Here is a 16503-nt window from a genome sequence, read left to right as displayed (position 1 = left end):
TGCTTATCAAAAGGCACAAAGGAGATCTTGTATAGGAGTAGTCAGAGTATTCTATAATTTCATGGTGACAATATGTGCCTAAATTAATGTTTTATCTAGAGTAAGAAAACAATGAAAAAGCACAAAAACACAATTATCCCGTGGGCTTTCCGAGGGTAATTCATTGAAGCAACATGAGGGCCACCTCTGACTGGAGCAATTTTCAGTCAGTGGCCACTATCCCTGAGAGTAAACAGCAATAAGGAACAAGTGGCATGCAAGTTAAATGTGAAGGAAAGTGATGACTGGAAATACCCCTTGGCTCAGTCGAGTAAAGAGCATACTCCTTCCGGTTACTTTTTTGTGGTTGATATTCTTTCAGGTACCCTAAAAAATAGTGTTTTCTAACCTTTGAAGCCAATGGGAACCGGAAATTGGGCTCTCCCCACAGAATGCATTATATCTCACCAAGGTTTTAGGTAGAAAGGGGATCAAGTATCCCCACCATGCGACAACAAGACTTCAAGCCTCAATTTTAGAAACATGATCAGTGGGCAACAGGCAAATTCCCAACACAGGGAGGAAGGGGACGGAGATGGAAATTGCCATTCGGGGTCAGGAACACATGTAATTCTCAGTCTCCTGTGTAAAAAAAAAACCCAAAACCCAATGACCTAAAAATTACATTTAGCATAGAATTTAAACTCACAATATCAATGAGGACAAAGGCTGAAATCCTTTCCAAAATTCAGGTTTTCTTTCTAAAGAATATCAAGTTAAAGTATAAATTAAAATAAATGCAAAACTACCACCAAGCATGCTTTAATGTAGCATTTGAATTGAATGCAAGAAAGTAATGGCTCATTATAGCCACTTCAGGATGCATTAGGGAATTTGGAAAACATGCATTATTGACCCATAGATATGTGTATTATGGTGCTTTTAAAAACACGGATGGTTGACATAATAGATGTATTGGCTGTGCGGTGCCTTATAGGCTTGTCACTCGGTCAGATATTTAAATAAGGAGAAACTTTTTCTAATTCATTGGATCAGTTGAACTTTGATGGGATTCATATGATCTGGGACTATTTTTATGGGAATTGGAAGCAGAGAAGACTGTGTAATGCATCTTCAACAGATTTGATGGGGGATTCTGAGAGGACTGGTATTCAAGCCATCATTCGCAATCCAAGGGCAAAATGAGAATAATGAGAATAAAGCAACAGTTTGTCAAGGGTTAGCTATGACTGATTAAAGCATGATAAGAATTTTCTTCCTAAGCCAATCCACACTGTAGATTCATTTAGGAGTCCTAAAAATTCCAAAGTAAAATGAATTACTCCAGATCCAGGCTCTTCAGTCTTGCTCTCTACTCTTTGGGAGGTCTTTCATTTCCCCCCCCCCCCCCCCCCCCAAAGACTGTACGCAAGCTTCTGATGGCAACAGAAATATAAACGTTTGGGGACGTGCTGCCTCCTGTTGTCCTTTAAAATCTTCTTAACTTCCTTGCTTCACTTTTGATTGCTAAATCTTCCTTTGTGAAAAAGAAAAGGTTGAGTTACAGCTAAAATTTATTACCTGGGTAAGATGTCTTTTATTGCTGTCCCGTCTTTCTCTACTCAGACCCTGCAATATCTCACAGTTCTTACAGTTTTACAATATCTTTTCTTCTTTTCTATGGGAAACTGTTGCCCCTGATCACCATACACAGTGGTAAAGCTGAAACTGGGCTGACCCATTCTGATTTGATCTCCTGATTTGAAGCAGCGTGGCTCAGTGGAAAGAGCACTGGTTTTGGAGTCAGAGATCATGGGTTCAAATCCTGACTCCGCCACTTGTCAGCTGTGTGACTTTGGGTAAGTCACTTAACTTCTCTGTGCCTCAGTTACCTCATCTGTAAAATGAGGATGAAGACTCTGAGCCCCACGTGGGACAGCCTGATCACCTTGTAACCTCCACAGCACTTAGAACAGTGCTTTGCACATAGTAAGCCTTAGTAAATGCCATTATTATCATTATTATTATTATTATTATCTCCTACAACATAGAAGAATTGTTACACACATCCCTTATGAAAAATGTCAGACCTCCTTAACATTGTCTCTAACTCTCTCCTGTTTTTTCCTCTCTTCCTTTGGGGCACATTCCCCTCCTGTCCTGGTACTTTAAAAATTCTCAAATCCTTTCTTCTACATCTAGAATGCTATTAAAAATGGTCATCCAGCTCAAATAAGTTTCAGCCAAATGTTAAACTTTCTGCCTGACTATGTTTTCAACATTAAACTGAATTGTCTTGAGCTGTCAATGACTCACTTTCTTCTGACCTAGATCATTCTTTTCCATTCACGTCTTTTCAGGAAACTGGATCCTAAACACCATTTCTATCCAATATGTCTATCAGTTCATTTTCCAGGACTGGTCATTGGTTATAGTGCCCCTTTGACTTCTGAAATATTGATGCAGTCCCTGGGTCAAAATTAGCTCTTCAAGCTGGTTCACAGGCTGTAGAAATCATGCTACCTGCCTATCCAAGTATCACCTTTCTACTTTGGGTGATTGTCTCACTATCAATCATTCAGTGCTCTGCACACAGTAAGCGCTCAATAAATACAACTGAATTCAACCATCATTGTATCGGAATATAGTAAAACCTCATTCTATCATTCCCACAATTAATGTTATTCTGCAGGTAAACTCCTCAATTGAAAAGGCCATGGAGAACCCACAAGTGCAATATTTCCTACATAAACTAGTCCTGGCTTGTAATGTTTATTCACTCTTTGCTTGAATAATGACATATATTTCACTACTTTATCTCTTCTGCTCTGGTTTTAGACTCCATTTTAATCATTCCCATTTCAAATATCTCATCTTTCTTCCATTTTCCCACATTTTCTCCCTTGGGTAGAGTGGCATTCTGTTGGAGCAGGGTGGTGTGATGAAAAGGAGCCTGGGGGGGAGGGAGGAATGGGGACATGATGTGAGATTGCTCCAACTGCCATAACTGTCAGTTGTTGCATCTGTATTGGATGATGATCAAAACACTTTGGCTCAATCAATTAACCCATCAGTCAATGCTATTTATTGAGCACTTACTGTATGCAGAGCACTTCCTAAGCACTTGCACAATACAAGAGAATAAATGAACAGGTTGAGGTCAAGAAGTGTGTGTCTTGCTTCTCTTACACCTTCCCGAGTGCTTAGTACTGTGCTCTGTCCAAAATAGATGCTCAGTAAATACTGACAATTGATTATAGCTGTTAACATGTAGAAGTAAAACCCACTTTAAAGGTACAGGTGAGGACTGAGCATATTAATGATAATGATGGTATTTATCGTATGATTACTATGGGCCAAGCATTGTACTAAGCACTGGAGTAAATTCAAATAAGAGGCTCTCGGGGCCTCAGACCTCCCCCCACCAGAAGCACAACAGAGAGAGGGTAAAACACAGTCTCGGGCTTGACCTCCCCCCCTCCCCCACCATCGGGGAAGTTATCCAATTTGAAAATAAAATAATCAGATTTTATAAAAGAATCTAAAAGTAGATATGATGTCATAGCACTTTCCTTCCTAGACTAACAAAGTTAATTTGCAGTGACAACTCATGGCTTAAGTGAAATTTTTATATATAGTTTGTGGTCATTCTGCATACTATGCGGCTTGAGTTAGATCTGCTGTGATGACTGAATAAAATGGTCTTTTCATAAGGAAGGCTCCTGGAGAATCCTGGACATTATTATTTTGACTTTAAAAGCTGAAGCTGATATCACAAACAAAATGACTATTGTTTTTGCCAACTTTAAAAAAAAAACATGGAGGAAATGCCTAACTTGAAATCAGGGAGAGAGGATAGAAATATACACCAGTCATCCAGTCTTCTGAATTACCCAGGGTGTAAATAATGTGCTGAAAGAAAAGAGAGTAAAGTCTGGGACATATTGATCTGAGGCTTTTGTCTCAGAGCCAGTGTCATGTTAGCGGTATCTTACAACTGTAATATTAGATGCAGGACCCTTTAATATCCTTAATTCATAACATTAATTTCCCCCATCAAAAAGCATATATTGTATAATGGTCATTTTTTATCAACCATGTTTCCATGAGGACTTCAGCCCTGTTTATCTTGGATAATAGAGTTCTGTGCATTTTGGGATCAGTCAATCAATCAATTGTATTTATTGAGCGCTTTCTGTGTGCAGAGAACTGTACTAAGTGCTTGGGAGAGCACTTGGCTCAGGGGAAAAGAGCACGGGCTTTGGAGTCAGAGGTCATGGGTTCAAATCCCGGCTCCCCCAATTGTCAGCAGTATGACTTTGGGCAAGTCACTTAACTTCTCTAGGCCTCAGCTACCTCATCTGTAAAATGGGGATTAAGACTGAGCCCCCCATGGGACAATCTGATCACCTTGTAACCCCCCCAGTGTTTAGAACAGTGCTTTGCACATAGTAAGCGTTTACTAAATGCCATCATTATTATTATTATTATTACAATATAACAGTTGATAGATACGTTCCCTGCCTGCAATGAGCTTACAGTCTAGAGGGGAAGACCGGCATTAATATAAATGAATTATGGATCTGTACATAAGTGTTGTGGGGCTGAGAGAGGGATGAAGAAATGGTGCAAATCCAAGTGCAAGGGAGTGGCAGAAGGGGAAAAGAGGGTTTTGTCAGAGGAGGCCTCTTGGAAGAGATGTGCTTTAAGTAAGGTTTTGAAGGTGGGGAGAGTGATCATCTGTTGGACATGAAGAAGGAGGGTGTTCGAGGCCAGAGGCAGGATGTGGGCAAGATATCAGTGGTGAGATAGATGAGATCAAGGTTCATTGAGTTGGCATTAGAGGAGTGAGGTATGTGGGCTGGGTTGTAGTATGAAAGCTAGGTAAGGTAGTAGAGGACAGGGTGATTGAGTGCTTTCAAGATGATGGTAAGGAGTTTAAGGTAAGTCATGGGATGAATTAATCAGTTTTCCAATCCATAATCAACAGTGATTCATCAGTTTATCAGTTCACAGGTTTAGATCATTGTAGGCAGGGAACGTGGCTACCAACCGTATTATATCCTACTCTCCCAGGTGTTAGTACAGTGCTCTGCCTACAGTAAGCACTCAATAAATATGATTGATTAATTGATTATAGGGATTCTGATAAGCCCCTCTTGGTCAGTTGCCACATCTTTCAGAGCTTGCAGATTCTCTTCCAAAGAGAAATCATATTCTTTCTGAGAAACTAAATCAGAAGCTGTTCCTTCTGATTGTGCTTCATAATAGTAATAATAATAATAGTATAAATCATAGTGTCTCAATATTTGTAAATTAGTTTTAAGGGATTAATTTATATTTTCTTTATCCTTTAGTTATCATTTAGCTGGGCTTCCATTTAGCAAGTGGGGCTACAAGCACTACTTCTTGACACTCACTTCTAGCAAAATCCCCTTCTTTTGAATAGACTTTATATTTTTCCTCGCCTTCCAGAGATCAGCGGTTTACAGTGAAATAACAATAAGCCCCTGTTATGTTTTCTCTCAGAGAAAATAGATATCTGCTTCTTTCACCTCCTTGAGACTTGCCTATAAAGCAACTGGTAAATTAATAGACAGTCCATAGGAGGCACTGAGAGTGGGGAAAATAATTTCTAGAGCCTTGGTGAAGAACAGGGAAATCATCAGACCTGATCTTATCCCATAAATGGTGAGAATGATCATCCAGACTTTAAAATTTCATACTTCTTCAAATAAACCTCTTGAAAAATGGACTTGAGAAAGATTACCATTGCCAGTGAACCTCTGCATATTCTAGGGCTATTAGAGACCACACTAATGGATTCATATGCTCCATTTCCACAGTCCCATTCCAAAAATATTACTGTATAATAGCTTAACTATGAGTACCTTGAAACTCATTATAGATTTCTGTATTAAATGTGAGGTACTTACATGCCATAAATAATCACTTGAGATATATCTCGATTGCAGACATGTCACCAGTCAACAAACTCAAGAGACATTTCAGTTAGGATTGATCGAAAGCCTTCTCTTACCTAGTTTCTGAAGTGATGAGGATGACTAAGACTATGTAAACAGTGGTTTGCTATCACCATAAACAAAATTGTTTTTGAAAACCTAAGGAACAGATAGTAGGGCTTATACATGTCTTGCTTGCTTCACGGTCTTGACTTTTTGAATTTTATGCCAAGGTGGTGATATCGGGGATAAAATGTAGTATGCCTGAACAGGAATCAGATTAAAAAAGAGTGAGGATGCAACAAAACCCCACTCGGATCATAAAAATTCAGGAAGAATCATGGTTCAGTTCATCTCCATATAAAATATGGAAGCCAGGAATTGTATTAAGCATAAATATGTTACTAAAAGTTGTGCTATTAAATTAATCATTTTAAAGTGAGGTCATGACCCCTCAGCCCCAATTCAGATGAGCGACTGCGTTTTGATTTGCATTGTTTCTGGAAAGAGGTGAAGCAGGATTTATCTGCTTGTTTTCCTTGTTCATTCTTTCTGAGTCTAAAGTGCATGCAACTAATGTGTGTCCTACCAGCCCTATGAGGAAATCCCACACAGAATGCATGAAATTGCTGGTTGAAGTCACATAGCATAATCTTCAATGTCTTCATTCCCTGAACTGGAAAAGCCAGGCTATGCATTTCTCCCTTGTGATGGATGAGATGACCTACTTTACTTTCTACAGATCCACCTGAAAGATATGGGGTATTCAGCAGTGCTGAGTGTCCTGGTGTATGCTAAAAACAAAGGCCTGCATAGTTCCTTAAGTAGCACCGAGTCTTCAAATTCCTACCCCAAATTTAGCTGTCTGTTTTCTCTTTGCCTACAGCTCCTGTCTCTGTCAAGCACCAATGAGATTTGAGAGGCAAACCTAGCAAGTGTGCACACCAATTCTGAATTGCTGTATAGCATTACCTAACCCGTGCAAGGGTGCCAGACAAGTGCAGAGCCCCAGGGCCTGTTCCAGAGCCCAGACACTTTTAGAGCCACATCTAGCAGTTAGGACCAGTTACAATACCAGTACTCCGCCCACAGGAAGCGCTCAATAAATGCCAGTGTCTGGTCAGCAGCAGGGCGAATGTTGACTGGATTCATGGCGAGATGCTAGCAGCCATTGGAGGAAGGAATAAAGAAACAGGTCGGAGACATTTTAATTCCAGGGAGGGATGCTGACCTCTGGTTTGCACTATCCCGGTACCTCTTCCCCTACTAAACTGAAGCATGAGGGACAGGTGCTTCGTGAGTACCTTGAGCTCTATTAAAAAACATGACAAAATCATAACAGTGCATCTAACTGCAAGCTCCTCTAGGCTATAAGCTCGTTGTGGGAAGGGAATGTGTCTGTTTATTGTTATATTGTACTCTCCGAAGTGCTTAGTACAGTGCTTTGTTCACAATAAGCGCTCAATCAGTACGATCGAATAAATGAATGAATCAGACACGGCTCGGTGGGGAAGCAGATTTTTTGGATTCCATTTGGATTGTCTTAATGATGTTGGCGAGTGCTAGAGGAGGCATTTAGATTTTCCTCGTAGTCATTTCGAAGTAGAATTTTGATGGCCACGCACCCTTCTGAATCAGGGTAGCTTTTCTACTAGTACTTGTTAAATTTATGAATAAGTACCTTTCTTAGAGCTGCAGTTCATTGAAAAGGATGAAAAACCTCAGAATTTGTTTTCAGCAGTGAGCAAATAGAATAAACTTGCTCAAAGATATTATTCCTGCTTCTCCGTACCTTTGTGTCTTGTGGGTCACATACCAAATACAGCTTGAAAGAAAACAATTGTTCAAAGGAGAGGGTCAGGTCAAATATTTATTCATTTATTTCAACTGCAGTAAGTGTGATAGTACATTCATTTGGGGCAGGGAAAGTGATCCAAAAGCTGGTACTTTCAGCAGTGTTCAAGATTCCTAACCTGCCCAGATGAAACAGGAGAAACCCACGAAAAGGATCTGATTGTGAATATAGATACAGGTCCTCCTCTGGCAGGAATACGGATGGAAGAAATGAAAGAGAAGGTGGAGGGCTGAGAGATATCATAGCTTAGAGGTGTAATAGAATCATTTGTCACTAGACTTGGGTGAAATTAAAGTCAAGGGTCAAAAGTCTGAGGGCACCTACTATTTCCAAATACTACCAAGCAGGCCCTGTGTGGAAAACTCCTTCTAAAATACATTTTCAAGTCTGTGAACCTGGATGAGTTCAGGATGAAACACTCCAGGAGGGAGAGAGAAGGTGCAGTTGGGAGGGCTGTTAGCAAGCGGTGAGTGAGATCAAAAGGAGAGGACGGTTTGGATGACGTGTTGGCTGCTGATTGAATGACCACTTCATGAGACTGTGAGTGCAGTATTTCTTTTGGGGGGTTAAGGGCTAAATTCCTTGCTGACTTTATGTGTGTCACAAGGGGAAGTAGCATGGCTCAGTGGAAAGAGCCCGGGCTTGGGAGTCAGAGGTTATGGGTTCTAATCCTGACTCTGCCACTTCTCAGCTGTGTGACTTTGGGCAAGTCATTTCACTTCTCTGTGCCTCAGTTCCCTCATCTGTAAAATGGGGATTAAGATTGTGAGCCCCACGTGGGACAACCTTGATTACCTTGTATCCCCCCAGCGCTTAGAACAGTGTGTGGCACATAGTAAGCACTTAACAAATACCAACCTTATTATTATTATTAAGTCAATTCTTTCAAGGGACTCTTCTTCCTGAACTTGTAGTGATGATTTTCTCAAAGGGGTGAGACAAGAATCATGTAATGGGAAGGATTGCTAACTCCCGTCAAGGGGTAGGGTCCAAGTCAAATTTCCCCTTCAGATTTCTATTGAGGACAGTTTTTCAAGGTGCCTCAAATTCTCCACCCATTGATCTCATAGCATCCTTGCAGGGTTGGCTTCAGGTGGTAAGCGATATAAGTGGTCACTTCAGGACAGCAGGAGGTGGAGGACACAATTCACCTCTTGATTCTCCCAAGATGGTTGCCGCTTGGGAGATTCATGTTGGAGACCTCATCAAGACAGCCACTGCACATGCCTACTTCTTCCATTTGCGTGGCAACCATCTTTAGTTTACCACAGAGCACTCCTCTTCTTCACCTTCCACTAACAGCAGCATCTCCCCTCTCCCTATACACACTCCAGGCCTTGCAAATAAAGGAATCCTCTAAAAAGATTTTGCATTTGCTTTCTATTTATTTAAGTGTTAGCGAGCCATAGGGAGCTGTTTAACTGTAGAAGAGTTGCTTATTTAATTTAGAGTCCAAGCTCTCTCCACGTCTCCCGACTCTCAGTGGACAAAAAGCAGCTATCCCCTGTGCTGCTTTGGAGTTGCCAGCTTCCCTTCAGGGCAGGAACCCCCACCTTATCCTTGGTTATTGTTGGGGCTCAGCACTTATGTGCATTAAAAAACACTCAAGCACATATCCGTAATTTATTCATATTAGTGCCTGTTTCCCCCTCTAGACTGTGAGCTCACTGTGGGCAGGAAATGTGTCTATCAACTCTGTTATAGCATACTCTCCAAATCACTTAGTACAGTACTCTACATAGAGCAAGGACTCAATAAATATGATCGATGGCTTGGTTGGTTCAGCATCTACCTTCCCACCTCGACTTTTCAGTCCCTTCCAGTCTATCAGGTTGCCTGGTAGATGTCTGCTGTGTGACCTTAGGTAAGCTGCTTAACTTCTCTGTGCCTCAGTTACCTCATCTGTAAAATGGGGATTAAGACTATGAGCCCCATGTGGGACAACTTGGTTGCCTTGTATCAATCCCTTATTTTATTAATGATGTGTATGTATCTATAATTCTATTTATTTATATTGATGTTATTGATGCCTGTCTACTTGTTGTTGTTTTTTGTTTTGTTGTCTGTCTCTCCCTTCTAGACTGTGAGCCCACTGTTGGGTAGGGATTTTGTCTATTTGTTGCCAAATTATACTTTCCAAGTGCTTAGTACAGTGCTCTGCACACAGTAAGTGCTCAATAAATACAATTGAATGAATGAATGAATGTACTAAGTATACTTAAAGCACTGTACTAAGAAGAGCTTGGGAGAGTACAGTGTGGTAATGCTGGTGGACACGATCCTTGCCCACAAGGATCTTACAGCATACTAGTATTATATTTCTAATAATAATTATTATTATTATGGTACTTGTTCAGTGCTTACTATGTGCCAGACACTGTATTAAGCACTGGGGTAATGACAATCAAAACGGATTGGACAGTCTCTGTCCCATGTAGGGCTCACAGTCTCAATCGTCCTTTTACAGATGAGATAACTGAGGCACAGAGAAGTAAAGTGACTTGCTGAAGGTCACACAGCAGACAAGGGACAGAGCTGGGATTAGAATTTATGACCTTCTGACTCCCAGGCCTGTGCTCTAACACTATGCCATGCTGCTTCTCTGTATTTGTATTATCATCATCATTATCATCATTACCATGATTATATTATCATCTCTCTCTTCATTGCCATTCCTTTCAGCTAGGCTTCATATATGGCAAGAAGGGGATCCAATGCATTCAGAATATATACTCTTTAAAAATGAAATGAAACAGAATGTACAACCTAATTACTCCAGCCACTGCATCTTACATGCCATCTTTAACAAAATAAACCAAAGCTTGCCTTTAAAATACTGTGATTATTGATTCCAAAGAGAACATCCTTCTGAAGTCTGTTGTGATTTCCTTAATTCAATATAAAATAGGAAATGGAATTATCAAAATGTGTCCTTTATTAAAAGTAATATGGTACGTGCCGAGGCCTTCTAAGGCCATAAAATCATTATTAAAGCATAACTCACTTTTAAAAAGTAATTTATCTTTGTGAATACTTCAAAAAACAAAATATTTACTACATAATTTTTCCCTGTGGTGCTCTGCACGGATCATCTTATTATTATGCCTTAAAAGCATCAGTAGCCTTGTTTTATGTGGTGTACTAAGGATGTTTTTATGGTTTGGAGTAGGTTATTATACTTGCCATGATTTAATTTAATGATGTGATCCCTTTTCCCTCTCTGTGCTCTATGTGATGTCACAGTACATACCCTGTGTGCCCTGAATATTGATTTTCCATTATTCAAAAAAAGAAACAGTTTCAAAGAGTAATGTCAGAAGTTCACCTGTGGAATGTCACAGACAGTAGTGATATACATCTTGCAAAGTCATTGCTGATATTATTAGTAGTAGAATTAGTACTATGTAAAATGGGGATGAAGACTGTGAGCCCCACTTGGGACAATCTGATCACCTTGTATCCTCCCCAGCACTTAGAACAGTGCTTTGCATATAGTAAGTGCTTAACAAATGCCATTATTATTACTAGTACTAGAATTAGTATTCTTGACAGTTGTATAGCACTTTGAGTGTACCTTTAGGTACAATAAATCAGACCCCATCTCTGGAGGAGGCTAAATGGTCTAGAAGTAGAGGAGGTGGGGACAGTGCCATTGGAAAAGAAATAAATGGGCAGATTGAGTTGAAAACACTATAATAGCAACAGAAAAAGTAGCAGTACATTATTTCTGGGAGGGAAAATCAATCGATCAAAAGCATCATATGAATACAGTTATATATTTTTTTTTAAATGTTGAGATCATGGTTATTTTGATGACTTGTAACAACCAGCAAAGATTTCCATTAATAATTAATAAATACATTTTGTGTGTTTGATGAATTTCTCTAAATTCTGAAAGTCATGAAGGGACATGCATAGTTAATTTTCTGCAAATGGAGAAACTTTGCAATTATCATTAGAGCTATTGCTCAAAAAAACCTGATAATTAGCACACGGAAATTGGTGGGCAATACTGACTAGTGAATAAGGATGGAAAACTTTTTAGCCCAGAAACCACGTCCTTATGTTCTGCTTCTAACAGTCTAAGCTTGGTAGTAGTAGTAGAAGCAATAGCATTTATTGAGTGGCTTTTATTGCATCACCTGTAAAATGAACACAGATCGTGTTATTCATTTCATTCTTACCTCTCAAGGATGCGAGGGCCACCTTGGTAAAGGAAGTCCCCAAACAAAGTGGAGGATTCTGGAGATGTTTACTGCTCAGAGGGCTAGAATGAGCACCTGCAAATCAACATGAGTCAGCAACACCGAGACCTAATACAGAATAGGTCTGTATTAAGTCTCGCAAACTGGGCCTAAAGCCAAACAAGACCCCTCCTAATAAGCAGTAGAGGTCCCATGTTAGCCCCAAGCTCCTGTTTCCCTCTAGCCTGGAACTGTCTCCCTCTTCATTTTTGGCAGACCATCACTCTCCCCATCTTCAGAGCTTTACTAAAATTATATTCATTCAATCGTATTTATTGAGCACTTACTGTGTGCAGAGCACTGTACTGAGTGCTTATATCTCCTCCAAGAGGCCTTCCGTGACTTACCCCTGGTCTCCCTACCTATTCACCCTCCCTTCTGCATCATCTATGCACTTGGGTTTGTATTCCCTGAGCACTTCGATTGTTTCTCCACCTCACATCAGCCTTAAGCACTCCCAACCCCACATCCAGCTCTGCAGAACTTGTGTACATATCCTTATACTCTGCAGCTTCCCCTATCTGAAAGTCATTTCAATGTCTGTCCCCTCTACTAGACCAGAAGCTCCTTGAAGGCAGGAATCATATCTACCAACTCATTTGTATTGTACTGTCCATGAGGGAGAGGAAAAGGAAGCTTGATGTGGATTGACCATTGAGGGTTAAAGGGGCAAGAAGTTATAAGGATTCATTCATTCAATTGTATTTACTGAGCGCTTACTGTGTGCAGAGCACTGTACTAAGCGCTTATAAGGATGGATAATTACAAAAAAGTAACCCACGACCAGGACTATGTGGTTGCTATTGATTGTGAGAATGGAACCCACTCCAAATTAGAAAGGAATTATTTTCAGTTATTAAGACTGAATCCACACTACTCCTTCTTAGATATGGGAGATCCAGTTTGTTTATACCAGTCACACGAGGAGCGGCAGTTAGTTATTTATCACTACATGCCACAAGAAGGACTGAAATGTTTGTTAAACACCATGAGGAAAGAGGAAACAATTTCAACAGTCAACAGAAGCCTCTTTAAAATAAGGAACTAACAGAAAAATGTGGTTTACGTCTACCTTCATTTGTTGCTCATCCATTCATTCATTCATTCAATCCTATTTATTGAGCACTGACTATGGGCAGAGCATTGTCAATAGAGCATCATTAGGGCATTGCAGTAGCACTTTAAATGCAGTAGAAAGAAGGCAATATGATTCATTAACTTTCTTTTTAAAACAACATAAGAATTAAGGCCATAAACAATGTCATTACTGCGTCAGACCAATAGTCTAATCAGCCCATTATTCTACTTCTGACAGTGGCACCAAGATGCTTGGAGAAACCGTGTGATGGTAGTCTCCTTGACACCCAATCTAATTTTTAAGCATGTACAATCTAACATCCCTAACTTGTCCCTCTACACCACTGACCTTGTCTTCTACTAACTTGTCAGGCGCCTCTTGACTATGAATTTCTCCCTCATTCCCAAGCGCTTAGTGCAGTGCTCTGCACACAATAAGCGCTCAATAAATATGATTGAATGAATAAATGAATAAAGCTGCTGACATCTTTATGCACAATTTTCTGTGGTAGTGAATTCCATTTGCTTTCCACCTGATGGGTGAAGAAGTGTTTCCTTGTGTCTGTTTAGAACCTACCATCCTCAAGTTTCATTGTGTGTCCCCTCATCGTAGTGTTGTGGGTTTGGGGCCAACAATTGCAAATTTGCCTTATCTGTCCCCTTTCATGATTCTTGTAAACTTCAATCAGGTCCCTTCCCAGCCATTGTCTTTACAGGCAATCTGTCAGTCAATCAGTTGTGTTTATTGAGCACTTTACTATGTGCAGAGGTCAGTACTAAGCACTTGGATGAGTACAATATTACAGAGTTTGTAGACACGTTCCTAGCTCACAGTGAGCTTACAGTCTAGAGTCATTAGCTTTTCAGGCTCTCTTGATGAGGAAGTTTGTCATTCACCTGAACACTTTGAATGTCCCTCTGTATACCTTCTCCAGCTCTATTTTGTACTTCCTAAGATGCAGCCACCATAGCTGCTCTCTGAATTCCAAGAGTGGGTATGACAATGCTTATATATGAGTGAAACTCTGCCTTCTGTTTTGTTTTCGATCCCTTTCCTGATGATGCCCAACATTCAGTTGGCTTTCTGACTGTTGCCCCACATTGGATAGGTAAGTCAGTCAATCAATCAATCAATGGTATTTATTGAGCACTTACTGTGTGCAAAGCACTCTATGAAGTTAAATGAACAGTCAACAAAAGACACCAAATCTCTTACCCAAGTGGTGACTGCTAGCTCCATATCCATGATAATAATAATAATAATGGCATTTGTTAAGCACTTACTATGTGCGAAAGACTGTTCTAAGTACTGGGAAGGATACAAGGTGATCAGGTTGTCCCACGTGGGGCTCACAGCCTTCATCCCCATTTTACAGATGAGGGAACTGAGGCTCAGAGAAGTGAAGTGACTTGCCCAAAGTCACACAGCTGACAGTTGGCGGAGCCGGGATTTGAACCCATGACCTCTGATTCTAAAGCCCTTGCTCTTTCCACTTAGCCACGCTGCTTCTCATGTAGTCGTGATTAAGGTTTTTCTTCTCTCAGTGCATCACCTCGCAATTGTATTCACTGAAACTGACCTGCCATGTCTCTCGGCATCTCACACAGCTTTCTGTGGTCTCCCTGCAATTTATCCCCACGTGCCTGAGATTTCTTCATCTGCAAGAGCATAATGGCACCTGCCAACCTCTTGATTAAACTACCTATTCCTTTTTCCATACCAGTTTGGAAAATGTTGACCAAAACCTGTCTTAACTCAGATCCCCAGGGCCCTTCACTATTTACATTTCTCCAAGGAGAGTGACCATTTATCACTCTCCTTCCTCTCCTATGTTTTAGCCAGATTTCTATTCAGGACAGTTCATTCTCTCCTGTGGAAATGCTTTACAAGTGTTGGGACATAACCAAAAGGAGAGTTTGTTTATCTCCTTCCTGATATTAGTCTTAGATCAGAGACCTCTAATGGCTGCCATGATGGGGTGACGACTTTTACTTATTGATAATTATAATGACAATGACAACAATAATATTTATAATAATAATAGTATAAAGTGCTTACTATGTGTCAGGTACTGTTATAAGCTCTGGGGTAGATGCAAGTCCATCAGTTCAGACACAGTCCCTGCCCCATATGAGGATCACAGTTGAAGTTAGATGAGGAAACTGTGGCCCAGGCAAGTTAAGAAACTTGATGAAGGTCACACAGCAAGCAAGTGGTGGAGCTGCAATTAGAAACTAGGTCCTCTGACTCCCATGCTCTTTCCACTAGGCCATGCTCCTTCCCTGGACAAAGCAAATTTGGTGACTTTTCCCATGCTGACATCCACCCCCCAACCCCAGCTGGTAACCAGGTAAGTCTCCAACCTCACCCGACCGGCCCCCGATCTCACAACCTCCCTCCTTGCCGGTCATGCCCTCTCCACAGTTCTTTAATAATTTCTTTCCCCATGGTGCCTATATGCTTTCTAGACTGTAAGCTTGTTGTGAGCAGGGAAGCTGTGTTTATTGTTATATTGTACTATCCCAGGCACTTAGTACAGTGCTTTGCACACAGTAAGTAGTCAATAAATATGATTGAAGGAGTTGAATGAATGGTCCTGTGCTACTGAATTCCCCCACCCCAGTGATCCCCTGTAGACTGTAAGCTCGTTGTGGGCAGGGAACGTGTCTGCTAATTCTGTAGTATTTTGGTCTTCCAAGCACTTAATACAGTGCTATGCACATAGTAAGTGCTCAATAAATATGATTGATTGATTAATATCTTCTCTCATCCTCAACCAGACTGTCCCCATAAGTACCCTAGAGAAGAGAACCATAGAGAAGCAGCATGGCTCAGTGGAAAGCGCATGGGCTTTGGAGTCAGAGGTTATGGGTTCAAATCCCGGCTCTGCCAATTGTCAGCTGTGTGACTTTGGGCAAGTCACTTCACTTCTCTGTGCCTCAGTTACCTCATCTGTAAAATGGGGATTAAGACTGTGAGCCCCCCGTGGGACAACCTGATCACCAAGTAACCTCCCCAGCACTTAGAACAGTGCTTGCACATAGTAAGCGCTTAATAAATGCCATCATTATTATTATTAACCCTACCTAAGGTAGCTTTTTTATTAACTTATTTAACACCCCGCCACCACCTCCTGTCCCTCTCCTGACTTGCAACCTTTTCCTTCTGAGACTGGAAAAAATATGGGGCTGGGGTAGGGCTAAGGCAGGTTGGAGAAATGGTGGGTATCGTCCCCTCCCAAGCCTCTTCCCTTTCCTGGATTTTTCCATCTCCATTGCCTTGACAGCCCTGGGAATCAGGGACTGAAAGACAAGGAAGGGGTGGATTCCAGCTGAACAAGTGAAAACAATATAAAATAGGCATCCCTAATGAATTTTGATAGGG

Source organism: Tachyglossus aculeatus, chromosome X4 (assembly GCF_015852505.1).
Source record: "Tachyglossus aculeatus isolate mTacAcu1 chromosome X4, mTacAcu1.pri, whole genome shotgun sequence".
Taxonomy (NCBI): domain Eukaryota; kingdom Metazoa; phylum Chordata; class Mammalia; order Monotremata; family Tachyglossidae; genus Tachyglossus; species Tachyglossus aculeatus.
The sequence above is the reverse complement of the archived record's forward strand: the minus strand, read 5'-3'. Positions refer to the sequence as shown.